Source organism: Lissotriton vulgaris, chromosome 8 (genome assembly GCF_964263255.1).
Source record: "Lissotriton vulgaris chromosome 8, aLisVul1.2, whole genome shotgun sequence".
NCBI classification, from domain to species: domain Eukaryota; kingdom Metazoa; phylum Chordata; class Amphibia; order Caudata; family Salamandridae; genus Lissotriton; species Lissotriton vulgaris.
Window position 1 is genome coordinate 98,196,632 of NC_141696.1, and position 23,296 is coordinate 98,219,927.

Genomic DNA, 23,296 nt, shown 5'->3' on the forward strand with positions numbered 1-23,296 from the left:
GTATTTGTGTTGGTTTTGAAAACTGATAAATAAATGGCATTGTCATTTACATTGCCAATAAAGTTAAAATAAGCAGAAAAGAACCAGCTTTCAGAGCGTATGACTGATGGCGCCACCCCTCCCGTCGACTGACTGAGCGCTTCCACCCGCCCCCCAATCATATCAGGCGAGGACAGTATCAACAAGCATCACATGCCTGAGGTTCTTATGTGGCTGTGTTGGTGGTAATTTACTAAGTCTAACCGGTAAAAACAAAGTGTACCTAGCCGCTCAAGCGGAATGCTTCTTCTCTTCTACAGTGTTCACATTTCCAAAATCCCTTTCGTTGACCTCCAAGTTAGATTTCTGGCGCTGTTGTGGCTACTTCATTCTAATTTACCATCTCACATACAATGTTCCTGGAAATCAGGGGCATAAACATGTTTTCCAGGGAACACACAATTACATTCAACGTGAACACCACACAGCCTTAGACAAACGAGATATTTGCTACTTACAACAGGCCTCACCTTCCCTTGCATAGCGTGAACAGTGCTTGGTGGTTTGGTTGGCCTGATCTCACACAATAACCCCGGAAGTGCTATAACTTTGGTCTCTGAACTTAAAAACAAGCTGCAGCCAGGAATAGCAGTGCACTGACTGCATCGCACATCCATCCGCTCAGGCGGCTACAAGGCCTTCTGCTGGCATACGCGCTGCTCCCCTCTTGCTAACAGGATTAGTGTAACTAAGCTCCTCAATTGATTAAGTCCGCACTTGCACAATAAGCTTATCCACACAAGGCGGCCAGACACATACACACGACTGTTAAGCGACTTGCGGATCAGAATGCAGAGAGGTGGCGCAATGGCGTAACGAAACTTGAGGGAGCCCCCCTGCAAAGCACATGGAGGGGCCCCCCCCACCCCGACGGAGGCGCGGCCCACGGGCCTTTAAGTTGCATCATGGACGATCGGGAGCTCACACTGAGCGCATTGCTGCCCTTTCACTTCAATGTAAACTCATGTCCACCTATTTATTTCACATTGTAGTTCTACTAGTGGGAGACACCATTTAAAAATGTAAATATCAGTAGTTTACGAATTGCAACCTAAAATTACCTTTTAACAAAAAAGTGCAAAATATCGAATTGTGAAATATCTAAAACAGATATATCTTGTCACTGGAAATGGCCACAAAACCGCCGTAGTTTGACATCCAGCCCCCTTTTTCTCATTCCCTCCATCCAATGCTATCAGGGGTTACAACTTGTGACTTACAACAATCCAAGCTTTCCCACCACACCCACATTCTTTACTTCCCTCTCCACGCCATGGATGTTCTGCAGTGAGCTCGAGTCGGGGTTCTGCTAAATCAGAATGATGACAGCACTCTCATAATTCCTATAACTCTGTTCTCCCCTGCTTAGACTCCGGTCTTTCTTTTATGTCTGGTGCTTAGTTTCTCGTTAGGTGTAATTTCTTATTCATTGCATGATTTCGCTCACAAGAAAATGTCACTCATAGTCATTCAAATGTCACTCATAATTATACTGAAAATATGAAAATGTCACACATCGCAATTGGAAACCTGGGCAGCTATGTTATTTATTTACTGATCCAAGATGTGGGTGCTGTAAATAAAAAAAGGAACCAAAATCAAATGCGCAGGAGGGCTTTTCTGCAAGCAGAGACTAGTGACCCCTTGCCCTTACCTTAACAGTCCGTCCGACGACGGTCACGGTCCTCCTCGCCCCCCCACCCCGGCCCGAACCACTCCCTGACCCCTGCTTCAGTGCTGCTGCCTCTATCCTGGGTCAACTGGGTGAACTGAAGCAGAGGAGACTCACTCACCTGGACTGGGGGCCAGCTGCTGGACCTGGCCTGAGGAGGCTGCAGCTCAGACTCTCTAGGGCGGCGCGAGGCGAGCTCAGGTTATGGGCAGAAGGCGGGCACCGCCACCGGGCAGAACTTGAAGGCAGACAGGGGTTGAGGCGGGAAGGGGTAAACACATTTGTCTTAAAAATGTGTGCATGTGTGTGTGTCTGCACGTGTGTGTGTGCGTATGTTTATATAGCGCTGTGGGCGAGCCTGGCGCTATACGACCCAAATGGGGAGGGTAGGGTTTCGAGCAGGGTGGGTGGTAACTAGCACATTGGCATACTGAACACAACTTCTCTAAACACTTAGCAACGCTATCGCTTCCCCCTAACAAAATTAGACCCCGAGAAATAATAAAAGCAGTGCCAGGCAGATACTGGGCGGCGTCATATATTGAGGTGAGTGCGTTTAAGAGGCTCGTGGGGGATCGCACTTCATACATCTACTTTCTCAAACCACCCCATCCCTTTTCCAAAAATATAGTCTCGGCCCAAAGAAGAAAGTGCCGTGCTGTGCCAGCCTCTGCGCGATTCGGCGCCCATGGGCAGAGGGTTACTCTGTGTAGAGAGAGTGCATGTGCGTGAAAATAACCCGCTGTGTACCCTAAAAAACCAGCACCTAGACTTCTATGAAAGAGCAGGTGGCAGCTGTGCCAACTAACTGGCAAAATTCACTGCCAAGGGCACAGTGTGTGAGAGTGACCACAGAGCGACACCACAAAAATCAAAACCGTCGGTTCCACACCCCAAGGCCTGCCTGATGAATGGCGGACGGAGGCGAACATTGCCCAGAGCATTAAAGATACATAAACTAACAACGGAGACTGAGCGTTATACACTTCACAACGCAGTGCGGGCAGACAACATAAGTGCCACTGCCGCAGCCTGCTCACTCACACGGCTGACGGCCCCCGGCAGGGCACCCCCCACCATTTCGAACTTCAACTAGACTCTCGTCTCTCGGGACCCCGGCCGGGGGCCCCGGCTGCACCGCACCATTTAGAATACTCGCGCAGGGGCCCCGGCCGGGGCCCGCACTATTTTGAAGACTCCCAGGGGCCCAGGCCGCACCATTTCAAATGCTCGCAGGGTCCCCAGCCGGGGCCCGCGCTGCGCAGTGCGCGCCATTTTTCAGAGCCTACTTTGTGCGACTGCAGCAGTGCCGGCACATGTATTAAGTCAGGGGCCCGGCGGGGCCCCCCGGAGCGCAGGGCCCCGCGTGGCCCCCCCCGCAATGCGGGGGCTTGTGTTATGCCCCTGAGGTGGCATAACAAAACGTGAGCGGCCGCCTGCAAGGTATGCTGAAGGGGCCCTCACACTCACATAAGCAGGGGCTGAGGGGGCCCCCTCCAGTATGCGTACGCCTGGGGGCCTTTGGCAACGCTACCGAGCAGAGTTACTTTGGACGACCGCTTGCAGGTGGATGATGGCACGACCCACTTTCTCGGAGACAAGCACTAAGGCAGCTTGAATAACCTCACATGCCCGACGCAAACACGCACCTGTTCACAGCTTCCTAGAGCAGGGTAGGAGCGAGGCAGGGCTCTGGCAAACGGCGGCCCACACGGACTCACACGCAAGGAGACAACTCCGCCGAGCGACGGGCGGTGCAAACCTCAGAAAGGCGGCGGGAAAGCGCGGGATTTTGGGTGACAGACGCTGTCGGCCTACCTACCACGAGAACCGTGAACAGCGTGGCTGCATCACTCATCTGAGGTGCGCAGCGTCACCGACAGCTCCTGTGAGGGGAGCGGGTGATGCCCTCGTGACGGAAGAGAAGCACTGCTCCTGGCTGTCACCTACTACAGATCTGCTTCAGACACAATGTCCCTGCCACAGTCCCAGTGCGTGAAGCAGGGGTGGCGGCCGCGTGCTGGCACAAGAGACGGCGCCTTTTCAAACCCGAATGTATTCAGGCGACAAAAAAAACAAGTCAGGTCCCGGGCCGCGCTCTGATTGGCTGACGTCACGGGGGTGTCCCAGGCCGGCAGCCAATCACAGCGCGGCCCGGGAATGACGTCACGGGGGTGTCCCGGGCCGGCAACCAATCGCAGCGCGGCCCGGGACAAAGGGGCGGGGCTTAAAAAAAGCACCAGAAACGCCCCCGAATCGCGTTTTCAAGAGAAAGCGCGATTGACAGCCTCTGTCTCCCAATGGCTAGCCTCCATTTATGGAGCTAGCCAATGAGAGGCAGAGGCGGGGCCGACGTCCCTACTGAAAACAAAAGTTTTCGAACTGGGAGGGGCTGTGCCCCTCGCCAGGTCGAAACCTAAAAAAGCTGGTTAGCGGAGGGACCAACAATGTTTCCGTTAAGATGATGAGTGTTTTAACATCCTGTAAACATTCTCAGCATGGCAACTAAGACAGAGATGGCATAGCTGTGGGTGTTTTGGGAGCTGAGTGGCAAAGCAGCCCTCTCCAATGAGAAGATCCAAGATCCAGTGGTGATCTGGGTCCAATGATGATAGTGGAACAAAAGCCTTCTCACATTTAGGTGATGTGGTTCTCCAGTGGTGGCACACAGGAGAGTGGTAATTCGGCAAAAAACCCATTGGGACCTCTTAGTCTCTTTCGAAACAGAAGAACATGTTTGTTTTACCCTCTGAAGTATCTCCTCTTTGATGTCAGTTTGCTACTTGAGAAATAGAAGGCTCCTTCTGTGGCATTCGAGCTAAATTATGCCTTAATCTCGAAAGATTTAAATACCTTCATGCTGGAAGAGTGGAGATGTCACTTGGATAGCAGTGAGTGATTTGATATGACTATTCCCAGCAGTGCCTGTCTTGTTCTGTTTCAGTACCTTGATATTTGCAAGATCAGGCAAGTGCTTCCACAAAAAGGGAGGTCCATTGCAGATGGTGCGAAGAATTAAGCAACGGATGTGCGTGATACTGGTAGACATCTCAAGGAGGTCCCTGGACCATCCTCTTGGGCATAGTCTCAAACCAAGAACATGTGCCAGTTGAATTTGGCTTTTTACTGATTGCTTAAACGTTATGAGTGATGGCATATGTTATTTGATTCCTGCCCAATGTAGGATAATAGGATATGGTTTTACTAACTTTTGTTATGTTATGATACTTTGGTTGGGTTATGATGCTTGAACGATGCTTTCATAATTTATATTCATGTATGCCTTAGTATTTCTAACATATTGACATGTATGCATAATTTATTATTATTAACATTAATAACTGCTGCATTTCAGCAAGTATATGCATAGGCTTACTATGAGCTTTTTCAGCTGCCATATCCACATGGTATTTTTCTCATTGCCTCATACCCTGTATTCATGCATGGGCTGGTAAAAAAACTGATTTATTGGATGACGCTATCAAGGAATGACCCATACTCTTAAAAAGAGCTAGACGCCATTAGATTCCAGAAGGCACAATGACATATTGATGAGCACCCACTTCTTGATTTTTAAGTATGCACTGGCTTAATGAGAAGTATGCAAGGAATGTGCGTACATTTCTGTACCTCTGGTAGGAAAGCCAATTCAGGAACATATTCACCCCTGATAAGGTGTTGTGTATCCTCTTTCTGTTTTCATTCCTAATACTCACTTGTGATAATGCTTTATTTTGTTGTCTCCAAAAGTGACTTTCTTTTTGCATGCATTAAGCCAGTCTGCAATACAAACATGTAAGTACTTTACTGTGGAAAGCTTTTACTTCTCAGAATGAAGTGGTAGATCCCATGTACAGAAATTACCCTTTGAAAAATGGTCTGTCCCCTTGAACCATCCTAAATGACTGTTAATAATTCCCTGCTTATATTTTCCACTTTGCTGACTTATGGGCGAAGGCAAAGTTCTTTGTCAAGCATCAGGTCCCCTGCTACAGGCATGATGGCATACATAAGGGAGAGAGTTCCAAGTTGGTACGTTCTCATGCCATTGTCTCACTGCAGTTGACATCCTTGTCTATGTAAGAAAATATGCCTTATCCTTCAGAGTCAACCCAGTCTTACACCATAGACTGGGCTGAGGGTTTCCAGATACAGTAACTGTGCAGTCCTTTTCAGCCTGATACTTACCATACAAATAATTTGAGATCACCAGAGCAAATAGATCTTCCTCCAGATCTCCTGGGCCTAGTCAAGGACTTTTGTCTCAATTATTAGTGTCAGCTTCAATAGAGGAGCTATTGCTTTCACAATAGCATAATTCTCCTGGGGAGAATGTTACGGGATGGTCCGATGTAGGTCTTTATGGTCTGCAGTACTAATCTCTAAGTCGGTGCTTGGATCACCATACAGGTCCACCAAGTGCATATTTATTGGGGATTAAAGCTATGGGATGGATCGCCTAGAGCAGGGGTTTCCAACCTTTTTTTAAATTGAGAGCTACTTCTGATCAGTGAAAATGGTTGTGAGCTACTGAATGCCAAGTAATTTGCACATTGTTACCTGACACCCCCTCGCCCATCTTCATTGACTTTAAACCTAATGTCCATAAATCCCAATACTATGATTTGAACAAAATACTGTGACTAGGGGTACTATGATAGGGCTGCCATGTGCGTCCGCGAGTGCATGGTCAGCGGGGATATAGGAACATTTGTGTGAATGAATGGGATATATGTGTATTGATGACTGAGAGCCTGTGACATAGGACATACCTTTCACCATATGTAGCACCATTACAAGTACAACACAAACATACAGCCATTTATTTTTTTAATTGGAAACATTTTAAATGCAAAAAAATATTCTGCAGAAAAATAAATATGTGGAACTTTCTTCTGCACTTGATGGAACATTTTTCTTCACTTTTTTCACAAAATTGCTGTATTTGCAGTTATAAATATGGTAGTGTGTCTACCAGCCACTGGGGGCAAGATGCCTGCTGTAATAGTTTTTTAATTTTTTTTTCCTTTTAAAAGGATGATTGAGGGCCGGCAGCGATGGTGGCTGTGTTTTAGGCTCGCTCCGGCCAGCCCTGTAATTATCCTTATTCATATCCTGCCCTGAGCGCTACAGTCTGCTGTCCGGTTGTCGGAGACCCGCCGCTATCGATTGACACCCCGGGGACCGGTGTGGGCTCCCGGAGCACAGCGGGACGAATCGAAGCGCGGGAGCGGCCTAGAGCTCCTCCGGGGGCCAGAGCTGGGGCCCCGATTATTGGGCCTGGCCGGTGCTGCGGACTTCGGGCCGGCGGTGGGGAGCTGGATTGCCGACCCGAGTGGCGCGCCTCGCATATCCCCAGAGGGAAGCTGTGCGCGCTAGGAGCGCATGACAGACGGCTGTGAGTGACTGGGTTGGCCGGTAGGCACCGAGAGAACGTGCGCAAGCAGTTGGCCTGCTCTGGAGGGATGGCGGCCATTTTAAGTGCCCCGTACTGCTGGTCCTGTTTGCGGCGGCTCATCAGTTGGACTCGGCTGAGTGTGGTGAGCAGGGCTGCCGGTCCTGCGTGATTTGGCGGTGGGCTCTTGTCTTTCAGGGCCGGAGGAGACGTGAGAAGGGAGTGGACAGTACTGTCCTGAGGACTGGGGAGAAAGCGGCCATTTCTGTGTATCATGGACAGTCTGCTGTGCCCTTGTGGACGCTGATAGGCGGACTGAGTCAGCTACAAGGAGATCCTTTGGGCCCGAGTGGGTCATAACCTTTTTCCCCTCCCCTCCAAGATCGGTGGAGCCCACAGGGCGAGTTGGTGGCTGCCGGGCGCGAGGCTGTGGACGCGGGGGTGAGGATGTTTGCTCCTCTCCCCCCCTTCCCAGCCCCCTCCCGCATATGTCGTTTGGACCTTACGTGGTGTGGTGGTGGCACTGATTCTGGTACACTCGGCGGCCTCATCGAGCCGCGCTGACGGTGGGTGCGGCGGCCGTCGTGGCACTGGTGTGGCTGTGCTTGGGATCTGGTCCAGAAGAGGGCCGAGGGCTGTAATCCTAAGGCCCGCTGTGAGGGAGTCGGTGGTCAGTACGGGCCATGGTGCGTGGACTGGAGTGGGCCGTTTGCTGAGGGTCGAGGCCTGGACCGCGGCCCACCCTATTGGCTCGCCCGGTCCCTGGTTGGCCAGTGCTGGCTGGTGTTGGGGAGTGGGTCCCTACCGCCTACTATATCCTCTACAGCCACAATGACTCGGGATCGCGCCGGTGGCGGACATTCCAAACAAGGGACTCTAGACAGATTCACAGAGGTGGGCCAGGCAGCAGGTGGTGGGGGGCCGCAAAACACTGTGCCCGATAATGCAGCGCTGCTGGCGGCCATAACACAATCAAGGGACATGCTGGATGCCAAGATTGGGGCTGTTGGATCCAACGTCATGCTGCTCCGTCAAGATTTGAGGAATGCAGTGGAGAGGATCACTGGCACGGAGACTCGTATTTCCGAGGTAGAAGATGATATGTCAGTACTCAAGAAGAAGGTTGCAGCCATGGAAAAGACTCAAAAGGGCCTCGCCATGAGGGTCGAAGATGCAGAAGGGCGCACACGACGGAACAACCTACGCTTTGTGGGATTTCCGGAGGGCTGTGAGGGCAACAACGCGGAGCGCTTTTTGGCCAGTGGCTGGAGAGCTGGCTTCCCCTGGACGCTCTGTCTCGTTGCTTTGTGGTGGAGCGGGCCCACCAGGCTCTCATGCAGAAGCCCCCTGTCGGAGCACGCCCGCGGCCCCTCCTCGCTAAATTTCTGAACTATGCTGACCGGGATACCATCTTGCAGCAGGCGAGAGCGAAGGAATTTCTCACGCACGATAACGCCACCATTCTTATCTTCCCAGACTACACGCGGCTCGTGCAGCAGCAGCGCCAATCTTTCCTTGCTGCCAAGGCCCGTCTCCGGGGCCTCAACATCCAGTATGCATTGTTATACCCGGCACAGCTAAGTATCATCTATAAGTCCCGCTGCTGTTCCTTGATTGCCCAGAGGAAGTCTTCCAATGGATGGATGAAACAGTGAAACTTCGTGTCACCACGTCCCAAGGGGGGGGGGAGTCGGACTCCTCATCGAGTGGAGTGGTCAGCAGCGCCATCGCAGGAGATCGCATTCTGGCCGTAGCTCGAGGTCGGGCTCTGTACTACGTCAAGGGAGCCCGGCACCGGACCGACAGCAACAGGAGGTGCCCTGAAGGATTGAACTTTCGTTTGGAACGTTGCAGATGGACATTATGGACGCCCAGGTATTGAGGGCTGGTAGCCTGCCCCAGTAGGAGTGGGTGGGGGGGAGTGGGAACCCCGTTGTTATGGATTGCCACTTGGGGATCCATTGGAGGGGGTGGTCCAGGGTCCCCCGTTGGAGCCCGGGCTGCGTTCCGGCCGCGATAGGTGCTTTCATGTTTAGGAGGTGGGGTGTGGTGGGATGGGGGTTGGGGCCGGGGTTGAGGGGGTTGTTTGCACTTGTTCTGCTGCTTTTTGTTGGCTATGTATTGTACGTACTGAGTCACCAGGACACCGGTAATTTATATAGTACTACAGTCTTATGTCTGCGGGGGGAAGAGAGGGACGGGTAGGCCTTGGCTCCTTGCTAATATTGAGCTGGAACGTACGAGGGTTGTTAGACAAGGTGAAGAGGGGAGCTGTTCTCCAATATGCCAAGAGGGAGGGGGTTGATGTCCTACTCCTTCAGGAAACTCACTTGCTGGGTACGAAGGTACTGTGCCTTCAACGGTTTGGGTTCACACAGGTATATCACTCTGGCTTCACGAGGGGGTCTAGGGGGCTGCTATCCTAATACACTGCCGGGTCTCCTACATATACAATCGAATCTGGACTGACACACAGGGCAGGTATGTTTTCATACAGGGAAGGATAGGGGGAGACACGGTGACCCTAGGTAGCATATACTCCCGCCACCTCTACAGTGGCCCCTGGTGGAAAAACTTATGTCCCTCTGGGATGACATGCCTGATACCCTTTCAATTGTGGGAGGAGATTGGAATGATGTTATGGACGTGGGCAGTGACAGATGGCGCAGTGGGGAGGTTGACGGGGGTGGGGGCTTCTGCCACCAAACTACATGCTCTGGCAACAGGCCTGGATTGGACGGATGCATGGAGGTACCGGCATGGCTCGGGTAAAGAATACACATATTTTTGTGCATTGCATGAATCATTCTCTAGACTCGATTACATATTTGTTCCAAGGGGACTGGCCTATAGAATCCTGTCGGTAGATATTCTGCCGAGAGCCTTGTCCGACCACTCACCAGTAGCTCTCACATTCAGTATAGGCCCGGCCAGGCAGCCGTTTCGATGGCGTATGTCTGGATGGCACCTGATGCAGGAAGAATATAGGAACCACATGGCTATAGACCTAGTTCACTTTCTGGAGTCCAATGTAGGCTCCGTGGACTCTCCGACCAGCCTTTGGGAGGCCTAAAGACCTACTATGCGGGGTGTGGACATCTCCTAGAGCGCTGCGGCCCGCAGAGAGCGGCGGAAAGAGCTGGTGCGGCGCGAGGCGGAGTTCGAGAACTTAGAGCGCAGCAGTCGGGAAGTGGATGGGGGTCCCGCCAGGTGACAGTTAATCTTTGCCCAGCAACAATACGCTGCGGTGCTGATGGAAGAGGCGCGACAGGTTTGGCTGGCCACTCGTAGTCTGGCGTACCAGTGGGGGGATAAATCGTGCAAAATGCTACACCGCCTGTGTCAGGGCACACTACACGCCCAACCACTGCCCCAAATCATAGACCCTGGGGGAGGGCCCATACTCAAACCCCCGGCAATTGCGGATAGCTTCGCTTTATATTATGAGGAGCTCTACGCTCCGCAGGAGTGTTTGCCAGCTGATATGATCCAGCGATTCATTGATGACCTTCCCCCGCGGGCGGTATCATACGAAGTGCGGGATTTTCCTGGACACAGTGCTGACTGACGATGAAATAGGTACGGCTCTGTGTGACCTGAATCCCGGTAAGGCGCTAGGGCCAAATGGTTTTCCCTGCAAATTTTTTTGGAGGTTCTTCGTGCAGTTGGGCCCACGGCTCCGTCCGGTAATAGAGGAGGTGTGTGAAGGGGGGGGGGTGCTCCCAGCGGATTGGCGACATGCAGAGCTGGTGGTGTTTTTGAAGCCGGTCCGGCCCCCAGAGAGTCGTGCGTCCTACCGCCCGATATCGTGGTTGAATACTGAAGCTAAGGTTCTGACCAAGGTGCTGGTTCACCTGGATCAGGCCGGCTTCATGCCTCAGAGGGCTACTCGCCATAATATCCGGCGCGCTCATGTTGCGGTCTCTACATGGAGGACCCTGGGGGAGCAGGCTGCGCTATTCCTGGCAGATATGGACCGCACCTTTGACTCCCTGAGCTGGATTTATTTGTTCACCCTATTGCAATGCCTCAATCTGGGTCCGCGTTTTTTGGCGTATGTGTGGCTACTATATACTGATCTTACGGCCTCAGTGCGTGTTGGGGGAGCGATCTCCCGATCCTTCTAGGTTCGACGGGGGACGCGTCAAGGCTGCCCCCTGTCCCCCTACCTGTTCGCACTCGCTATGGAGCCCCTTGCGGCGTGGGTGCGCATTGATGCCCAGCTTAAGGGTTTCCGAGTGGTCCTTGGGCCTGGCGGACAAATTAGCGCTATACGCTGATGATGTATTGTTTTTTCTTACGGTTCTGGACCGTTTGGGGCCACTGCTGCTGCGCATTCTGCACATTTTTGGTGAAACCTCTGGCCTATATATGAACCCAGCTTCGTCAACGCTGTGGGTACTTGGCGAGAGGGGGCGGGTTGGGGAGTTGGCCTCTGGCCTCCAGATTGCGTTGGGTGGGGTGAAATATTTGGGGGTGTACCTGCCGGAGGAGGCTACGGTTTCCCGGGAGCACAACCTTACCCCTGTGTGGGATCGTGCGCGTGAAGACATGAAGGTGTGCTCCCGTATGCCGTTGACTATACATGGCAGACCGGCCATCTTTAAGATGGTAGCACTCCCTCGCATTGTGTATCAGCTACAAAACCATCCATATCGGATTCCAACGCGCTGGTTCCAGCTAGTCAACTCGGCGCTGAGTGGGTTTCTGGAGGAGGAGGAGGAGGAGGAGGAGGAGGAGGAGGAGGAGGAGGAGGAGGAGGAGGAGGAGGAATCGCGCTCAAGGCGCTGCGGACCTGCTTCCGCTCTACCTATACCAGGGGATTGGCCACGTTGGACGTACTCTCTTATTATCAGGCTGCACATCTGCTGGTCTTGAATGACTGGTGGTACGGAGACAGGGGTGACCCTGCATATGCGGTTGAACGATTCCTCATGGGCTCGGCCTCGGTCCATACGCTGCTGTATTCGGCTGCACTTCGGCGATGCCTTCCCTCAGCTACGCAAGTGGTGTTTTATGTCTGGAGGCAAGCGCTACGTAGAATGGGATGGTGGGACGTGCGCAGTGGCGGCTGGTGACATTTGAAAGTAGTGGGGCGTAAAAGTTTGATCTGAGTGCTCGGTGGCGAGTGAGCCTAGCAAGTGAGTCTGACTGCTATAAGGTGGGTTTGTGGGGTCCTTCTCGCCATTTTTGTAATCACACTGACTATCCTCAGAGCTCAACTAACCCAACCAATACATACCTTCACACTACAGGCATACCAACACAGGCCCAAGTGATGGAGGAAGGCCATAATTCCCAGCGCCCAACTGGGCGTTGACCAAGCAAAACACAAGAAAATGAAGCACATTACAGCATCCACTAACCACACTTACTGAGGGATCCACCTGCTGGCGGATCTCTGCAGTAGGAAGACCCATAAAGAACCCCTAATGACTGGCACATGACCAACTGAACACATTTACATGGGTTTTGGATGAGGTCGCATGACACGCTACCCTATGAAGCTTCAATCTTATAGATTCCAACAACAACCTGCAGATAACGTTGTACATAATGCACTCTGTACCCATTGATTACAGCTGCCGTGGGAGATGCTGTGCTGTGTAATGTCTAAAGTTACATGGAATGCACGTGTATGCACACGTCCACTTTCTGCGTGGTTTGCATGAGACAACTGCACTTCAAAGTCTTTCCTCATTATAATTGTTTATAACTGTGAAAGTCTTTTTTTTCATTAGGATGACCACGTCATGCAGAGGGGTACAAAAAACGCTTTTATTGCTTCTAACTAGCATCCCTGGCAGAGTGCCTTTAGTAAAAGTAGGTGGCGAACTACAAGCACCTTGCTCTGGAACAAATGACGCACTATTTACACAGACATGTCTTTTCAAGAAACTGGAGAGTTTATTTTCCTGCTTTTCCGAGGTTGGGTCCAAAGACTGCCTGAAACTGACGTCTGAATGAAATAGAAATCAGGCGGCAGGGCTCCCGATCTTCCATGCTACCACTTTTGCTTCAATAACCGCCTCCCTATCGCTCTGCCCATCTTAACTCAATTAATGACGGTGATTGGCGCGCTAAAATGTTTAGTTTAGTGCGTGCTGATATAAACAAATTTCAGTTTTCTGGTGTGAGGAGGGCGGTGAAAGGCAACCAAACAATATTTTCTTGACCCAAGACATGCGCTACTACAGTGCCTTAATTTCCCTCCTATTTGTTGACGTTCCAATAATGCGAGATAGGCAGTGGAATAAAAGCACACAAAAACTGACCAGTTCTTCATACACTCAGCCCTAGTTCAAAGCAGGTTAAATAATCGCAAACCCATGTTCATAAACGGTAAAACTGATCCGATTTTACAAATATAAATAAGTTAAGTACACTTACCTTGTTACCGTCCAGCAGAGACTTCGTCCCGATTCCCGCCGTCCTCACTTTCAATTCCTGCAGGCAGCACCAGCACGTCATCAGGAAGGCGGCGCAGCAGGCAGCCTCCCTCTCCACTGCCGCTTTTTTCATTGGTGCGGCCGGCTGCCCCAGGTACGTCATTTTCTCTCTGTATGCTGCTGCTGCAGCATACAGAGAGAACAGGGAGAGTTACTCGAGGGCAGGGGGGAGTGGCTTGGGGGAGTGGCTTTCCCAATGTTGGTAATACTGTATGTTTGGGCGGCCTCAGGCTGCTCATACAGTCAGTATTAACAACAATGGGCAAGCCACTCCCCCAAGCCACTCCCCCCTTCCCTCGAGTAATTCTAACCAGGAAGTTCTGCTTTCTCGGGTGCGAGAAGGCAGAAACAATGGTAGTTATATAATATGATAACTACCATTGTTCTGCCTTCTGGCACGGCGAGAAAGCAGGGGGGGCGGCGCCCAAACTCCCCCATGCAAGAACCGCCGCTGGACGTGCGTACCCAGGAAACTCCTCTTTGGCACAATGGTCGCCTGCCCCACCTGTCCGCGCTCATGGGCTTCCGGGGATGGGATGCGATAGGTATCTCCTCATTGGGGGATGTGATGACAGGATGTTCCCTGAAGTCGTTTCAGGACTTGCAAGATGAGTTTGGGATGCCCCTCTCCCAATATTTTTAAATATCTTTAATTTCGCCATGCCCTAACACCCTACCTGACTGGCCTAGAGCAGCTCCCCGACTTTAGCCCTCTAGAGGCCAAATTGTTCATGGGTGAATTGCCGGACAAGAAACTCTCATGCATCTATCAGACACTGGTCCACCACTGCTCCTCCGACTTACTTAAACTTAGGTCTGCATGGGAGGAGGACATTGGGGAACTAGAAGAGGAGGACTGGAATGAAGCTCAGGCAAGTCCGCAGACTGCTGCAATATCCTCTCGCCTGCGCCTAATCCAATTCAAGTATCTACATCGCACATACTTTACACGGCAGCGCCTGTGGCGGGCAGGTATGGTGGGCTCCCCGGAATGCCTTAGGTGTGGCCTGGAGGTGGGCACGCTCCTGCATACTATATGGGGTTGTTCAGCACTGCCATGGTTCGGGGGGGGGGTTTCAGTGCCTGTCGGAAGTGTTAGCCTGGGTGCCTCCTCAAGACCCCAAACTAGCGTTGCTGCATGTCATGGAGGGTATTGGGGGTAACAGGTATAAGCGCCACTTGTTGCTTCTAGGCCTGACGCTGCCCAAACAAGACATTGCCAAATCCTGGAAGGCGCCCCAAGCCCAGCCTCTGGCTGCCTGGAGGAACGGCATGGACTTTTGCATGGGGCTGGAGCAACCTATAATTTTGGCCAGGGGGTGCCCTGGCAAGCAATATAAAATTTGAAGAGGTGGGCCGACTACCAAGGGCTGGATTTGGACTTGGACCTGATAAAACTGCCCTCCCGTTACCTTGGCACCTGGACATTTGTTAATATTGTGATGTGTCTTGTTTTGACTCCGTATGTCTTCTGTACAAATGTGTCCTCTTTATTTCAGCAGCTGCACATTTGGGGGGGAGGGGTGGGAGAGGGGGGTAAGGTTTTCTGTAAAAGTCTGCATATGGTATTTTTGCAATGTTATTGGTTGCAGCAGTCTCCGGTGTTCGGAGCTATGCATCATATGTGCGTCCAGACAAATAAAATCTGTTTTCAAAAAAAAAAAAAAGGATGATTGAGGCCTTTTGTGTTCAGGAAAAGCACCTTAAGATTCTGATCAATCATTTATATTGGAGTGTGTTGTTTCTCCGGTGTGCTGTATGTACCTGGACTACTAGTATAATTCCTAAAACTAAACTATCATGATTAGGGAGTATTATTATCATTCTGCAAAGTGTTGATGTAAAACATTTGTGTGAGTAATGCAGTAGGATTGTAAGGGGAGATGGTGTCTAAAGCCTTCCCATCCTTGGCGGGTATGTTGAGGTATGTAGGATCTCATCCGATGTCCTGCTGTCAGCATTTTACTGAGGGAGAAAAGTGGTGAAATGGAGTGTGGTAGCAGTAAGAAAGAATGAGTGAAAGTAGAAACCTGTTTCTCTCCCTGGGCAGTAAATATTCTGCCTTCTTCTAAACATTCATTCTGAACAGTGCATAGAGGGGCACAAGCACCCTCTTGAAACATTATTTCCCCAGTAATCCCATTCTGAATAACAGACTAATTGTTTAAGTATGATAAGCATTCAATTAACAAATATCTCCAGGTCTACCTCTATATAGGAATGAGATGAGGTTGATAGTGGAAGGAGACTTGCAGTTGGTGGTCTGTGTGTGTTAACCTGATAATATAAATGTCCCCGTAGCACGACAAGTTACTCTAGGTTGGTAATAAGAGGATAGAAAGTATAAGTTAAATTACAGAACACCTTAAAAATACCATCTGAATTGGGCATATCATCGCAAATGAAAGTTAATATTACCTTTCAGTGTCAATGTTAAATGTGCATCATTCTCATGTTAACCATGCAACATACTTGGCGCTGTGTATGTCCCTTTCATTATAACCCCTTTATTCTTTTGACTTACCATCATGACCTCTTTCAACAAGCCCTACGGATATGCCAGCATGGCATGCACTCATGCACTTCCTTTCTGTCTGACTTTTTCTTTGTAAATTTGAAGAATCTTTGGATAACTGCGATGATGGTGCACCACTTTTGAGTCTGTATCCATGTATATGGTATCTGAGATCAATGATTGGCGATCACTCAGATCATGGACTTCCTTTTCGAAACAATGTTGATGGACCTGCAAAGGAAAATGGGATATCAAGCTCATTCAGGATTTTCTTAAAAATAAGAAGCCTTTCCTGCATATAATTCTATTTTTGGCATAGTCATGTTTAAGGCCAAGTAGAGCACCATTCCAGGATGTATTTTGAATCTTTTCACATGGTTTAAGGTTTCCATTCCAACCCAACTGTCCCTTTGAAGGTTCTGCACTAAGCACTTTACTCTTTACACCATGCAGAGAAGACAGTTCCTCTGGCCCCTGCTTTTAACACTAGAAAATCTTTCTCATGAACAGGCCCTGGGCTACCTTTATGATCTGGGCACTCCAGAAACCATATATACGGTTCTGAATGATATTTTAAGTGCTTTTAAGATCCATAACAAGAATCACTGACATAATATCGATTACACATATATAGATTTAAAAAATATCGATGTTAAAATATTGCTAGTCAAAATATCAACATCCTATATTTAAAATGTAATTGACAAAAAAATTGAGAAAAATATATAGATGTAAAATATCGAAGTCCAAAATGTCTTTTTTTTATGTATAAAAAATAATGTTAAAACACTTATATTATAAAATTAACTAAACAAATAATTACTTAGATATAATAAACATTTAAAAAATATAATAAACACACTTAATTTGACAACATGTAAACAGATATATAAAATCAAATATATAAATGTATATTTACTTAAAAAATTTAATAAACTAATAACTTTAATGTATTTTAAAAGATTATCAATAAATAAAAAATAACTATAAAAAAAATATATATACATACACCTTTAACATAAAATATAAAAATACAAACATATTATAAAATAAAATACTAAAATATTTATACATTTTAAACTTACATTTTGCACTCCATTGAGCGCAACAGTAGGAAAATTGTTGAATAGCATAGGGGTAAAAATGTACTATTCCCACTGCAATTACTGCAACAGTAGGGAAAGTATTGGATAGCTTAGGGGTAAAATTACTATTCTCACTCCAGAGATTGCAACAGTAGGGAAAGTGTTGGATAGCGAAGGGGAAAAAAACTATTCACACTCCACTGAGTGCAACAGTAGGGAAAGTGTTGGATAGGGGAGGGGAAAAAAATACTATTCCCACTCCAGAGTGTGCAACAGTAGGGAAAGTATTGGATAGTGGAGGGTTAAAACTTACTATTCCCACTCCAGTGAATGCAACAGTAGGGAAAGTATTGGATAGTGGAGGGGTAGAAATTACTATTCCCACTCCAGACATTGCACCAGTAGCGAAAGTGCTGGATAGCGGAGGGGTAGAAATTACTATCCCCAGTCCAGTGAATGCAACAGGAGGGAAAGTATTGGATAGTGGAGGGGTAGAAATTACTATTCCCATTCCAGAAATTGCAACAGTAAGGAAAGTGTTAGATAGCAGAGGATTACAATTAATATGCCCCAAAAATTTAAATTGAAATAAAAAACAAACAAAATACCAACTACAATACAAAAACTGTTAATAACAAAAATATAAAAATATAATAAATTAAAAACATAGAAAAATATTTTAATGTTGAAAAGCACTAAAAATTAACTACAAACCTTAATTTATAGAAGCTTAAAAAACATTTTACAAACAAATAACTATATTTAATTTAATTATAATTAAATTATTAATTAATAATGCTTTTTTTTTTATTAATTCACACCATATTCTCCTATGAACGCACAAAAAAATCCTATTTATTAAAAACAATTAACATATTTAACAATTAATTAAATATAATTCTAAAAAAAAAAATTATTTAACAATAAATAAATTCCCATAAAAAACACCATAAAATCAAAATATAAAATAGAAGCTAATATGTTAAATTATTATTTACTTTCTTCAAATTAAATGACTTCCCACCCTACACAATTTACATAATTAATTATTGAAATTGTATAACCAATTAATATTTGAATAATAATTGTTTAATTATAAATACTAATAAATAAACGTATTAATTACTTTATTATAACTACATTACTTCCCACCCTATTCCCCTATAAACCCACAACCTGCTCCTTAAAAAAGTACACAATTTGCATAATTATTAAATAATTAATAAAAAAATATCACCAATTAATAATTAATTAATACTTGTTTTACTATGAATACTTACAAATTATTAATTACTTTATTATAATTAAATTACTTCCCACCCTATTTCCCTATAAACCCACAACCCACTACAGAACTAAAATATGCAAAATATAATTGACATAAAATTAATAATTTCTAAAAATGTCACACTTATATTGAAAACAACAGCTATACTTATACAAAAACATTATATTACATACTTTTAACATATATACTAAAATACAGAACACTAATATAAATATCGATATTAACAACGATAGTTTGACAAACAATATTACTGACTTAGATATTACAGTGACCGATGTTTCTTACCTTCAAGTCGATATTCTGGCCAACGATATTCTTCAAGTCGATATTCAGCCACTTCGATATTTCCAACTCGATATTCTGATACTTCAATATTCCAGACTCAACATTCTGTCTGTGCACCCCATAACAAGTATTATTTTATCTCTGTATGTACCCATGACTGCACAGTTCTCGTGTATTTATTCCTCTTTTATCTAAACTGTTTTAGCATGATGAAGTGGATGAAAGTATTGTAAAGGGGGTGGGATTGTGTAGATAATCTATAACCTTGATCCTTAGTGTGGTATTTTCTCATGGTGAAGTTGGTCTTGGGGAATTTTGAAAACATGTATAGCAAGAGGGATTTCCAATCAATTTTTATTTGCATGGCGGACCCTGGTTAGAGGTTTTTGAAATGAAGGTTGGTGGTAAACCAATTGATCAATTTTTTTGCCTGTTTGCATGAATTGTTTGTATGATTTTTCCATTATCACCCAAATTCCCCTTTCCTTCTTTTTGATTGTTTTAGAATGTTAGGCATACCTGTGAACATTGCGCTTTATTTGGCATTGCGAGCTGAGGGTAAATAGTAGGAGATTTTAGTATTTTTAGTCCCTAAATGTACTCTGTTAACCATGTCATACTTTTTATGTCTACCTCGAATATTTCAACATGATGGATATAAAGCTGCTATGATGATATTTTGCAAGTTGCAATTTTATGTGTACTTTAATGCTTTTATTAAAAAAACAGAATAAAGATTATGAGTGATATGTTTCAAGATTTTCTCTGTGTGTCTGTAAAGTAGGTGCCTTAAAATCAGTGGTCTGGGGTATTTTATTACTGATCTTTTCTAGTGGTATCTTCCCAGAAGAGTTTCTGTGTGCCCTTTCAATTTTGAATACTCTTTTGAACGATATTCCCAGCATCTTTAGTACCAAGTTTATAGAAACTCCGTTTAGGAGTTAATTTCGCATTCTGAGCCCTACAGCAGACAAATATCCTGAGGTTTGCCCTGCGGTTCTGGTCTACCAAACACCGTAATATCTTGTCTTAGTGATATAATGTTTATTGATAATGTCTCTTTGTTTCTGCATTTTTCTGATGCTTTTAATCCTCCAGGTGCCCCATCTTGGTCTAATTTCTGAGATTCTGTTTGTGATTTCTAAGTCTTTCTTTATGCTCTGAGTTAACTGTTTGCATTATAGATGTGTTAGACTTTGTAACTTGTGCAAAATCGTGTAGTGCTGCAAGCTTTTGTAGAATTAGGGTCCCATTACAATGGCGGGTGGACCCTAACAGATGATGTGACCGACCGCCAGAGGTGCGGACGTCCCACAAGGCCAATTAGGATGCGCCTGCCACACTGGTGGGCGCATTCTGGCCTTTAAATAAACCACAAGGAGGACACTGTTCCTATGGCCCGGTGCAAACAGTCACCTATGCCATTAAAAAAGAGAGAAAGAAGAGTGAAAGGACTTCCTAGGTTAGGGACCCGCCCAGGTAAATGGGAGACCACTCTTTGTCCTCAGATGCCCTCACTGGCACAAGGCATTCTGGCCTTTAACATTGCGGACGGTGCTGCTGGGTGCAGCTCCGTTCGCAATGTTAAAAGTGCATGGTTTGCATTGCCATGCACAACATAACAGGCACGAAGCAGTGCCTGCCACCTTGTGTATGGCAATGTAGGGGGGGTACCGTAGGTACCCCCAAGTGCAGCCCCATCCCCCCACCACCCCAGGGGCCCATAACGGGCCCCCAAAGCAATGTCCGCCAGCCTTTCAATGGCAGCATCGCCGCCATGGAAAGGTCTTTGAATTTGCACATCATAATATGGATGGCTTTTGAGTTTGATGTTGATACTCATGCCAGTCGAGGTGGTGATAGGTGGTGATAGTTGCTCTAGATCTGTCTTATAGACCTGTCCTCAACACCATAGATATTGTAGATTATCCTGTTTGAACTCCTTTATGCAGTTTGCGTGGTTCTTGTAGGCTGCATACTTTCCGTAGTTTGTATACCTATAGCTCTTAATTTGGTTTGATATCTCAGTTAGTCTGTTTATATGTTACTGGTCCACATTAATCTTAAATTTTCTAATTTCCCTTAACCCAGAACTTGTATTTGTCTCATGTGTCCATTAACATATTTATCTTACTAGAGGCTGTTTGTGAAGTTTAGTCATTCTGTGCACATTTTAATGTTAGATATCCGCCCCATCTCTCTTCTTCCCTTCCCTGCAAAAGTTATCGAGAAGATCGTCAATAAACAGCTGACCGCATTCCTCGAGGCCAATGGTTCCTTTGACCCATCCCAGTCCGGATTTCGAGCCAACCACAGCACCGAGACCGCCCTCATCGCAGCCACCGACGACATCAGGACCCTTTTTGACAATGGGGAAACAACCGCCCTCATCCTCTTAGACCTCTCAGCCGCCTTTGATACAGTCTGCTATCATACCCTAATAACCCGCCTCCACAACGCCGGGATCCAAGGTAAGGCTCTGGACTGGATCACCGTGTTCCTCTCCGAACGCCGGGATCCAAGGTAAAGCTCTGGACTGGATCACCTCGTTCCTCTCCGACAGTACCCAGAGAGTCCGCCTCCGTCCCTTCCACTCTGCGGCCAGCAAGATCATCTGCGGCGTACCCCAAGTCTCATCGCTCAGCCCAACCCTCTTCAATATCTACATGAGCCCCCTCGCCACCATCGCACGCAAACACAACCTCAACATCATCTCATATGCCGACGACACCCAGCTGATACTCTCCCCCACCAATGACCCAGCCACCGCCAAACTCAACCTCCAGGAAGGAATGAAAAACACTGCTGAATGGATGAAACTCAGCCGTCTGAAACTGAACTCAGACAAGACGGAGGTCCTCATCCTCGGCCCATCCCCGTCCGCTTGGGACGACTCCTGGTGGCCCACAGAACTGGGCACCGCACCGACACCCACTGACCGCGCACGCAACCTGGGATTCATCCTGGACTCCTCTCTCACGATGGCCAAGGCAGTCAACGCCATCTCATCATCATGCTTCAACACCCTGCGCATGTAAGATCTTCCGGTGGATCCCTACCGGAACTAGAAAGACGGTCACCCAGGCCCTCGTCACCAGCCGACTAGACTACGGGAACGCCCTATTCGCAGGAACCACAGTCAAACTCCAGAAACGACTACAACGCATACAGAACGCATCCGCACGACTCATCCTCGACATCCCCCACTACAGCCACATATCAGCCTACCTGAGAGACCTGCACTGGCTCCCCGTCAACAAAAGGATCACGTTTAGGCTCCTCACCCACGCACACAAAGCGCTCCACGACTTAGGTCCCGAATACCTCAACAACCGCCTCACATTCTACACTCTAACACGCAAACTCCGCTCCGCCAGCCTCGCCCTCGCCACCGTCCCACGGATCCGCAGAACTACCGCCGGAGGAAGATCATTCTCCTACCTGGCGGCCAAGACATGGAACTCCCTCCCCTCCCCTCCCACCTACGAATGACCCAGGACCACCTCACATTCAGAAAACTCCTCAAGACCTAGCTCTTCGAGCAGTAGCGGCACTTCCCCCACCCCTCCCCCAGCGCCTTGAGACCCCTACGGGTGAGTATCGCGCTCTACAAATGTATTGATTGATTGATTGATATGGTAGTTGGAAAAAAGATAGGTTTCCTTAGTGGCATAGCAAGAGCCTGCCGACCCTTGTCACCTATTGCATGCAGTAGAGAGTTGGGTTCTCCTAATTAGAACATGTCTAGTGCACTGGTAGTAGGTTTCAGGGTCACTTTAGTCCTCTTTCACCGCATGCAAATTTCATCAAAATCGTACTTGCTCCGTAGGGTACCAAACTCTAGACTCACAGTGCTGTTGTGTGTGCTTGCATGTGCCAGCAGAGCTTTGTGCGGCTACATTCTTTGTTCGTATTTATATAAATGCGACAGATGTCTGGGACGTAGTATACCAGTAAAAGCAGCTCAGCAGTGAAATTGATGACCTTGGACACAGAAGGTAGGGTGTGCAACAATCACCTTGTGGCGGCCATTTTAGCCATAAACCAGTGTGCGTTTTCTGGGCAGTGTCTCCTAATGTGATAAGTCTAGGTGTGTGCACCAATATTTCTTTAGTCTTTTCTCTGCTTTTAGTTTACTTTTTACATTTGTTGGAATCTCTGTTAACCAAGCGAGCAGCAGAGGCACTGTGGCACACAGGATATATTCTTTGCAAGGGATTTCAATCCCTGGTTTTCACGAATAGCATATCTAGCCTCTTTCTTGTTTCATCCCTGTTTCTAAAGTGAAGAAAGACTTTGCACAACCAAGTGTAGGGCAGATGGACCAGAGATGCACAATTTGACATGGCGCAGGTGGGCACATCTCTGGGAAAGTGAACTTGAGAACTGCATTCTGTAAATGTTCTAGTAATATCACAATTCTCCAGAGATACATTGCACTTCTGAAAGTCTTTACTACTCCTGAGACCAGGGTAGAAAGAATAAGGTAGAAATTGTATTACAATTCTCTGCTAACCCAGTAGAGTTTCAACATACTAAAACATTAAAGATAAACATAGCTTGATTAA

The 23,296-nt window shown here is 47.4% G+C and overlaps 1 protein-coding gene across 2 annotated transcripts in view; it reads left to right on the plus strand.

Moving 5' to 3' along the window:
• LOC147693519 (ecto-ADP-ribosyltransferase 5-like) overlaps positions 1-23,296 on the plus strand; it is a 51,680-nt gene that overhangs the window by 23,627 nt on the left and 4,757 nt on the right. The window lies entirely within an intron of this gene.